This window comes from Drosophila ananassae, chromosome XL (assembly GCF_017639315.1).
Source record: "Drosophila ananassae strain 14024-0371.13 chromosome XL, ASM1763931v2, whole genome shotgun sequence".
NCBI classification, from domain to species: domain Eukaryota; kingdom Metazoa; phylum Arthropoda; class Insecta; order Diptera; family Drosophilidae; genus Drosophila; species Drosophila ananassae.
In genome coordinates, this window is record NC_057931.1 from 15,547,558 (window position 1) to 15,557,771 (window position 10,214).

At 41.2% G+C, this 10,214-nt stretch overlaps 1 long non-coding RNA gene across 1 annotated transcript; it reads right to left on the reverse strand.

Annotated features, from left to right (window-relative positions):
- Window positions 1-7,293: 7,293 nt before the first annotated feature.
- LOC123257516 lies at window positions 7,294-9,604 on the reverse strand. The gene is made up of 2 exons (XR_006507611.1): window positions 8,837-9,604; window positions 7,294-7,790 (listed from the first exon to the last, which is right to left on the reverse strand). It is a non-coding gene; the product is annotated as an uncharacterized LOC123257516 (long non-coding RNA).
- Window positions 9,605-10,214: the final 610 nt, after the last annotated feature.

Sequence of the window (10,214 nt, forward strand, 5' to 3'; positions counted from 1 at the left end):
GAGATACTAAGTATACGATCCAGGGACTCCTCAGTAAAAGGCAAAGGCTCCTCATTGTTGGCACCTATTGCCAAGACCTACTACCCTTTATTCACACTAGTAATTTGATCTAATCAAGTTTTATCAGCATGTCACAATATACAAGCATCAGACCCACTAACCTATTAGCCCACCTAGTAATAATTAGCCAACCTACTAACCCGGCACTGGTAGACGGCTCCAGAAGCTGAAATCAGCATTATCAGCGGGAAGAATGACCGACTGACCGAAGCAAGCAAAAAGCAAGCAGTACATGAACAAACAATCTGAGTCAGCACACTCAGAGGTGGGTGACCCTGGCATTAACATTAGTTTTAGCACGTCCATAACATTGACTTTTCTTAGATTTAATTATGTATAATTTAGCATCTTATATAATAATTGTTCTTCTGAAATAAAGATAGTTGCGAAATCAGAGTGAATCGTCTCGTTACTCAGTGTTTGAACTACGGAAATTAAAACTAACCTACTTCGAGTGATCCTGTGTAAAACGGTTCACAAGTTAGGACTCTCAAAAGGCTTTCTACTCCGCGTGGCTCCTGTGTAAACGGACCACAAGTAGAACCCGTGGCATACCAGTCTACTTCGAGTGTTGCTTCCGTGAAACGGACCACGAGTATACCCCGCGTTATCTAACCTACTTCGAGTGGCTCCTGTGTAAACGAACCACAAGTAAAACCCGCGGCAGACCAGTCTACTTCGAGTGTTACTCCCGTGAAACGGACCAAGAGTAGACCCCACGTTACCCAACCTACTTCGAGTGTTGCTCAGGTGAAACGGACCACAAGTAGGACCGGCCGATACGGAATCAGCCGAACCATCATACCATCTGTACTTGAGGAGAACCAGCCCAGGACTTCATGTACCCCACATCAACTCCAGCCTGATCACAGCAAGCACCTGGTTAACCGAACAGTCCCTTGCAGAATCCAGGTAAGTTATTCAGATTTTATACATTCTTTGACTACGACTCCGGGACCTACCGTCTCACCATTCCTGTGAGTTCAAGTTTGACGTAGTGGCCGCATAACGCTCTACGGACGAACACGGCAGTTCATCTTTAAACCTTACACCGCAACCATGGGATCAGAACAGGACCCCGTAACCCAAATGCTCATAGTTGAGCAAATTTAAAGCAACATAGCCATCCAAAGACTATTAAGAAACTTCACAAAAGACTCCGCAGAGCGAAAACAAAAGGAAGGATACTTCGAGGAAAGACTCAAACAACTCACTCACGCATGGACCCAGTTTAAAAAGAATGATGCCATGCTCCATGAGCTGGCACTAAGTCTAGAAAATAAGTATTTTACAAAGGCCAAAGCGCTGGAAGAACTTGTGAAGTAATATGAAGCCATATTTTCCGATGGAATCTCATCAGGGTCAGGCCCGTCACAAAGGCCCCGGAAAACAGGAGAAAATCTTGAGCCAAAGGCACAGAACTATCGCAGAACCATGTGGTTGGAGAGGCCCAGAATTTAATCTCCACAACATTTGGAGAACACGTCAGCTATCAAGATACCTGGCAGCGACTAAATTCACGATATCAGAATGAAAGAACCCTCGTAAAATCGACACTGGCAACCTTGTTTGCACATCCAAAAACAAATGGATCAGCTACGTAGCTTACTTGATGCAGTGCTTAAAACAAGCACCGCCCTTTACGCTCTGAATGTACCAACATTAGGTTGGGATCCTATCCTGATACACATTCTTGAAGAGAAATTGGATTCCCATACCCTATCATGTGTAGAACTCGCCATCACAAACCAGCCGACAATCGTCAAAACAAATGTTTGACCACATAGAGCGGCAAGCAACCAGCCAAGTTACGCTACAAAACACATCGGCCAATAATGGCTTTCGCTCTTCAACTCAAGCACCGGTTGAAAAATGTGTCATATGCACCCTTGGCAATCATCGACTTCAAACATGCCCAAGATTTTTAGACATGACCCCAAGTGAAAGGACACGAAAAATAACAAGGATGAGAATGCCTGTACAAACTGTTTATCCGTATACCATACAAGCAACTCATGCAAATCTGGGTTCTCATGTCATGTGTGCAAAGGGAATCATCACACAATGCTGCACCATTCATCTACGCGAACCAGCGCATCCACAACCAGCCAACTTACAACTACATATGTATTACTTGCGACCGCCCAGTGGATGTGCAAGGTTCTACAAAAGCACGACACAAATGCCGTGCAGTATTCGATTCCGGATCACAAGTGAATTTAATCTCTCAGGAACTGGCAGATAAACTCGGAGTTCAAGTAGCACCAACCATAAAGGGCAAAGGAGGCACAAAACGAGAACACAAAACTGCCATCAAAAATCTATAGTGACAACACGACCAATTTTCTTGGAGCCTACAACGAATTATCAGAAATAAGGGAAGCAATATTCGCCACTGAGGCATAAGCAATGATACACAAGACCTGCGCAAATCTGAGCATACAATTCAAGTTTATACCACCTCGGGCACCGCATTTTGGAGGCCTGTGGGAAGCCGCAGTAAAATCAGCTAAAAAATTTACTGAAACGAACGCTTTATACCGCAACACTAAACCATGAAGATCTTGAAACCATAGTGATCGACATTGAAGCCAATCTAAATTCTCGCCCGTTGACATCTGTCTCTTCCAGCCCGAGGGATCTTACGGCATTAACGCCGGGGCATTTCTTGATTAGGGAGCCTCTATCGGCATCACCCGATATTCACCAATCAAGGCGGCGCACAGGGTTACTCACTCGGTGGAAGCGTCTCGAACAATTACGAAAAGAATTTTGGACACACTGGAGTCACGAGTACTTGCATGAACTCCAGAATCGGTCAAAGTGGACAAAAAGTTGTAAGACGGGAAAGATTGGTGATCTCGTTATAATAAAGGAAGACAACATCGCTCCGTTGAACTGGCCCCTCGGACGCATCATATCAGACCATCCGGGAAAGGACGGTGAGATCCGAGTTGCAGAAATAAGAACAACATCCGGCAATATAACTCGGGCCATACATCGATTGGCGGTGCTACCAATCAACAATAGGAAGGAGGAAACCAGCCAATAAACAAAAAAAAAAATGCTTGCACTAACATTGATACTGGTCTAGGTCCACTACCAGAAAGAAAGATCGGATATCAATCAAATCCGCCGAGTGGACGCTCATCACTTTCTTTGACCTCAGTCAATTGACCTCGAGAGGTCGAGACAGTCAAAAAGGGTATCCGATCTATAAAACAATGGTGCTCAACAGCATTTGAAGCCTGTCCGACGATCATCCACACGTTGCAACAGGAAGTCGCGGAAATACAAGATGCGGAACAGTTAAAGAATCATCAACGACAACGACCAAACGGATGGAGGAGATTATTGAAAAACTAAGAGCCCAAGAAAGCATCACTCATAAAATAGTGGACCAAGCGTCAATCCTGGATACCACTATCAACATTATGAGAAGGTCATCGAGCGAAACTCATAAGAGTGTGCAGGACTTAGAAGCCAGTTTGGCCAGCATCATCGAGTCCAGGATGCTGTGTTAAATGTGCTCATCGGGGCACACGAGGGAAAATTAAGACCTGCATTGGTTTCGGTGGAACAAATAAAACAAGTGATTACAAAAATACAAACACACCTTCCACCGGGAAGACGACTTCCCATCACCAGTGACCACCAGCTCGAGACTTATCGATTGGCGACCACTCGGGTACAAGAAACCGAGGACTTATTGATGATCCATACAAGCATTCCATTGGTCGAAGAAGACGAATTCACGGTGTATCGGATGGAGCCAATTCCACAAATAACGAGAGAAGGCCTGGTGATAACCAAGATGGAAACAAGATATCAGGCAATAGATGACCATCGGAAACACCACTTCGCGATCAATCAAGAACACCTTCAGCAGTGTATCAGCGGGACGAACGGAAATAAGGTATGCGAATTTAAGCAGACGCTCTTTGGCCCGGACGCCCATCAATTCCCGTGTACAATGGCAGCACTATCAAGACATCAGGTAAAGGAATGTAAGCCAGGCAAGATTGTGTGATCCAAAGCCCGACAATCACATTATTGGGACGAGCACAATTCAACTCATCAGGAACAGTAAAGATGTTAGGAAGTTATGTTCACGAGTGGCCGTCACAGGAACAGATAAAGACAACAGAAGGGCAGTTGGAGTCAATGTTGGATCAGCTAGACCGACTACATGCAGAGGTGCAGGGATTAAAAACATGGACGAAGCAGGCACAGGAAAATGTAGACAGCGAGGCAGATTGGAATCTGGCTCATCAATACTCCGGAGTAATAATGTTGGGAGTAGCAATCCTCATAGCCGCATGGGCAGGGTACATGCGGTGTGCCAAGAAAGACACCTCAGCAACCCATCACCAAAGGACGACATTAACCCAAGGAGAAAAATTCCAGCTGATCGAACAACCCATCACCAAAGGACGACATTAACCCAAGGAGAATTCCAGCTGATCGAACAACGACCCGGTCTGACCACATTGACAAGGGATGGACATCACTGGAGATACTAAGTATACGATCCAGGGACTCCTCAGTAAAAGGCAAAGGCTCCTCATTGTTGGCACCTATTGCCAAGACCTACTACCCTTTATTCACACTATTAATTTGATCTAATCAAGATTTATCAGCATGTCACAATATACAAGCATCAGACCCACTAACCTATTAGCCCACCTAGTAATAATTAGCCAACCTACTAACCCGGCACTGGTAGACGGCTCCAGAAGCTGAAATCAGCATTATCAGCGGGAAGAATGACCGACTGACCGAAGCAAGCAAAAAGCAGCTAGCTAAGCCGAAATGCGTGTACAAAGCAGTACATGAACAAACAATCTGAGTCAGCACACTCAGAGGTGGGTGACCCTGGCATTAACATTAGTTTTAGCACGTCCATAACATTGACCTTTCTTAGATTAAATTATGTATAATTTACCATCTTATATAACAATTGTTCTTCTGAAATAATGATAGTTGCGAAATCAGAGTGAATCGTCCCGTTACTCAGTGTTTGAACTGCGGCACTTAAAACTAACCTACTTCGAGTGATCCTGTATAAAACGGTTCACAAGTTAGGACTCTCAACAGGCTATCTACTTCAAGTGTTGCTCCCGTGAAACGGACCACAAGTAGGACCGGCCGATACGGAATCAGTCGAACCATCATACCATATGTACTTGAGGAGAACCAGCCCAGGACTTCGTGTACCCCACATCAACTCCAGCCTGATCACAGCAACCGAACAGTCCCTTGCAGAATCCAGGTAAATTTGTCAAATTTTATACATTCTTTGACTACGACTCCGGGACCTACCGTTATTCCCGTCAGTTTGACGTAATGGCCGTATAACGCTCTACAGACGAACAACAATCAAAAGGAGTGCACAGTGCAAGAATGCAAATTACACAGTGAACCCAAAATAACAAGTCCCCTCGTCTTTACACATTAACACATATTGATATTTAATAGACGTATAAGATTAACTACTGAATATATTTACATCTATAAGAAATCTAAAATGTATAAATTGGTCCAAAAACTATATTGGTAAATCAATCTAAAAAACCTCTTGACGATGTAAAATAACGGTGGCGAACCGATAGACAAATAAAGTACAAATAAAAGACAAATGTACTCTATATTTTTTTCACTCTCTATGTTTATGTTATTTCACATATAGATGCACAAGCTCAAAAAAAAACAAGAAAGGAAAGCTAACTTCGGGCGGAGCCGAAGTTGATATACCCTTGCAGTTGAGTCGCAGTCCGCTAGGTGGCGCCACGCATCTTATATTATTAGATATATAGCGGATCGTATATAGTCGGCCGATCCTTATGAAATTTGGCATATCGAATTATTTTGCCAAAAGAGGAATCCATTGAAACTCCCATGCTTTTAACTTGAAAAACAACGAAGTTATAGCATTTCCGATCAATCAGTTATATGACAGCTATAGGATATAGTTGGCCGATCCTTATGAAATTCGACAAATCAGATTTTTTTTCCCAAAATTGAATCTGTACCAAATCCCATCTATCTAACTTAAAAAACACCAAAGTTATGCCAATTTCGATCGTTCTATGACAGCTATAGGATATAGTCGGCCGATCCTTACGAAATTTTGTACATAAGATATTTTGGTCAAATATAACATGTGTAGAAACTCCCAACCCTCTAACTTAAAAAACACCAAAGTTATGGCATTTCCGATCAATCAGTTATATGGCAGCTATAGGATATAGTCGACCGATCCCGGCCGTTCCGACTTATATACTGCCTGCAAAGGAAAGAAGGGTGTGTGCAAAGTTTCAACTCGATAGCTTTAAAACTGAGAGACTAGTTTGCGTAGAAACAGACAGACGGACAGACGGACCGACGGACAGACGGACAGACGGACAGACGGACATGCTCATATCGACTCAGGAGGTGATCCTGATCAAGAATATATATACTTTATAGGGTCGGAGATGTCTCCTTCACTGCGTTGCACACTTTTGACCAAAATTATAATACCCTCTGCAAGGGTATAAATATTCCCCATCAGTGATGCCAATTTGTCCTTTTTCCGGACAGATCCTATTTTTAACGCTTCATCCGGAAAAAAAATCGAAAACCATCCGCATACCTGAAATCTGTCCTTTATTTTAGACTTTTCATCCGGAAATATTTTCTTTTTTCAAATCTAATGTTAATTTTTTTTTCTTAAATAGTTGTTTTTGCGCTCCAATTTAAATTTATTATCAGCTGTAAAATATGAAACAGGTAGCAACAGGTTAAATTAAAAATGCCAAAAGAAATCTATAAGCAAAAGTTTCGGGATTGCTGGCTACTGCAGCCCGATTTTAAAGATTGTATTAGCCGACATAATTCAGACATTAACCGGGGTTATTAAAAATGCAGTATTACCTGTAAAATGGCGACAAAAAAACATTCGAAAAATACATCAAGTTTAGTGAAACAAACTAAAATTTGTTTCGAGCCGGTGAAATCTTCAGAAACTTGTTGCCAAAAAGCTGCGAAAGCTATGTTTATAGCCCAGCATTGTGATATTGAGTGGAAAAAAAACTTGTTGTCCTTTTTTCTATCCTTTTTATAATATTTTCATCCTATTGTTTTTGTTTTTTTTTCAATCTGTCTTTTTTTTCGAAAAAATACTGGCATCACTGTTCCCCATCAAATATACACATCCATTTATGTACGTATGTATGTATGTATGTGACACATCCCAGCAGTACCAATCGCCCCGGAATCACCCTGGATTCACCCTGGATCCGCCCGGATCACCCCGGAATCCAACCGGAAAGCTAGAACAAGCGGCCCGGAATTTTGTACTGAAATTTTTGAAAATGTCCTCTCGGCCCGGAATTCGATTTCAGGCATGAATCAGCCCTGAATCCGCCCGGATTTCGAATCCGGATTCCGGCGTGAAAATTGTCTCGAAATCGCCCCTGATTCAGACCTGAATTTCAGAGCGGAATCAGGCCGGAAAAGAAAGCATGATTCCGCGGTGAAAAAGGTGGCTAAATCAGGTCGCATTCATAACCCAAAATTAAAGAAAAAAATTTCCTCTTACATTCTTCTAATCTGATAATCAATATTTTTTATGCATTCCTTAAAAATTGCTGTTAATTTATGTTTTAAACTAAATTAATATGTTAAATAACATAACATTATTAATATTGAAAACTATATTTAATAATTACTCACCCTGGGATTCGAACCTTAGTGCTTTTGTATACTGGACCGACATGCACGCCTCTAAGCTATCAAGGAATCGCGCGTACTTTGTGACTGACTATAATATACCTCTACAAATTTGCATGTTTAAAACAATCTCAATTATTAAGAGTCCCCGTTTAAAAAAAAAAGTATTAAATATAACAGTTTATTTTGAGACTGCGATATTAAAATAAAATGAAAGTAAACAAAAATCAACTCATAATAAAGACTTTTCCGCTTGGAATCGAACCCACGACCTTACGATTAACAGGCAGATACCTTAATCATTGAACCATGGGGTGAGAGTTTTTCGGGCAAAATATTTAGAATGACTAGAAAATATTAGTGATTAATAACTAATATCGAATATGCATAATTTCGAACTCTAGCAGCAGCAGAGGGCCGGCAGAATTAGTTCGCCTACTTTGTTTTGACGTTCGAAGAGCAAACCTTATTGAATTGTTTTTGTTTTTCGATCGAAATTTGACATTCGGGCCGGAAAAGTCGGGCCAGGAATTTCAGTACTGCTGGGATACTATGTGTACGTAACACCAACCCAGCAGTACCAATCGCCCCGGAATCACCCTGGATTCACCCTGGATCCGCCCGGATCACCCCGGAATCCAACCGGAAAGCTAGAACAAGCGGCCCGGAATTTTGTACTGAAATTTTTGAAAATGTCCTCTCGGCCCGGAATTCGATTTCAGGCATGAATCAGCCTTGAATCCGCCCGGATTTCGAATCCGGATTCCGGCGTGAAAATTGTCTCGAAATCGCCCCTGATTCAGACCTGAATTTCAGAGCGGAATCGAGCCCGAAAAGAAAGCATGATTCCGCGGTGAAAATCGTGGCTAAATCAGGTCGCATTCATGACCCAAAATTAAAGAAAAAAATTTCCCCTTACATTCTTCTAATTTGATAATCATTATTTTTTATGAATTCCTTAAAAATTGCTGTTAATTTATGTTGTAAACTAAATTAATATGTTAAATAACATTACATTATTAATATTGAATACTATATTTAATAAAAACCCTGGGATTCGAACCTTAGTGCTTTTGTATACTGGACCGACATGCACGCCTCTAAGCTATCAAGGAATCGCGCGTACTTTGTGACTGACTATAATATACCTCTACAAATTTGCATGTTTAAAACAATCTCAATTATTAAGAATCCCCATTTAAAAAAAATATTGAATATAACAGTTTATTTTGAGACTGCGATATTAAAAAAAAAAATTAAAGTAAACAAAAATCAACTCATAATAAAGTCTTTCCCGCTTGAAATCGAACCCACGACCTTACGATTAACAGGCAGATACCTTAATCATTGAACCATGGGGTGAAAGTTTTCCGGGCCAAATATTTACAATGACTAGAAAATATTAGTGATTAATAACTAATATCGAATATGCATAATTTCGAACTCTAGCAGCAGCAGAGGGCCGGCAGAATTAGTTCGCCTACTGTGTTTTGACGTCCGAAGAGCAAACCTAATTGAATTGTTTTTGTTTTTCGATCGAAATTTGACATTCGGGCCGGAAAAGTCGGGGCCAGGAATTTCAGTACTGCTGGGAAGCTTCACAGGTGGCTGCACAAAATTGGTAGCTGCACTTATAGGACTATATCTTGAGTTAACGGAATTTGCCAGATATAAGCGATGTATCAAAAGTTGCGTCATATCAAGAGCTAGCTTCACGTAAATAAGATAAAATACGCTAATTTTTTTTCTTACAAAAAAAATTTATTTTCAGTGTATTTTTATACCCTTGCAGAGGGTATTATAATTTTGGTCAAAAGTGTGCAACGCAGTGAAGGAGACATCTCCGACCCTATAAAGTATATATATTCTTGATCAGGATCACCTCCTGAGTCGATATGAGCATGTCCATCTGTCCGTTTCTACGCAAACTAGTCTATCAGTTTTAAAGCTATCGAATTGAAACTTTGCACACGCCCTTCTTTCCTTTTCAGGCAGTATATAAGTCGGAACGGCCGGGATCGGTCGACTATATCCTATAGGTGCCATATAACTGATTGATCGGAAATGCCATAACTTTGGTGTTTGTGAAGTTAGAGGGTTGGGACTTTCCACACATGTTATATTTGACTTGTGTACAAAATTTCATAAGGATCGGCCGACTATATCCTATAGCTGTCGTAGAACGATCGAAATTGTCATAACTTTGGTGTTTTTTAAGTTAGAAAGATGGGATTTGGTACAGATTCTATTTTGGAAAAAACAATCTGATTTGTCGAATTTCATAAGGATTGGCCGACTGTCCTATAGCTGCCATATAACTGATTGATCGGAATTCGCTATAACTTCGTTGTTTTTCAAGTTAGAAGGATGGGAGTTTCAATGAATTCCTCTTTTGGCAAAATAATTCGATATGCCAAATTTCATAAGGATCGGCCAACTAT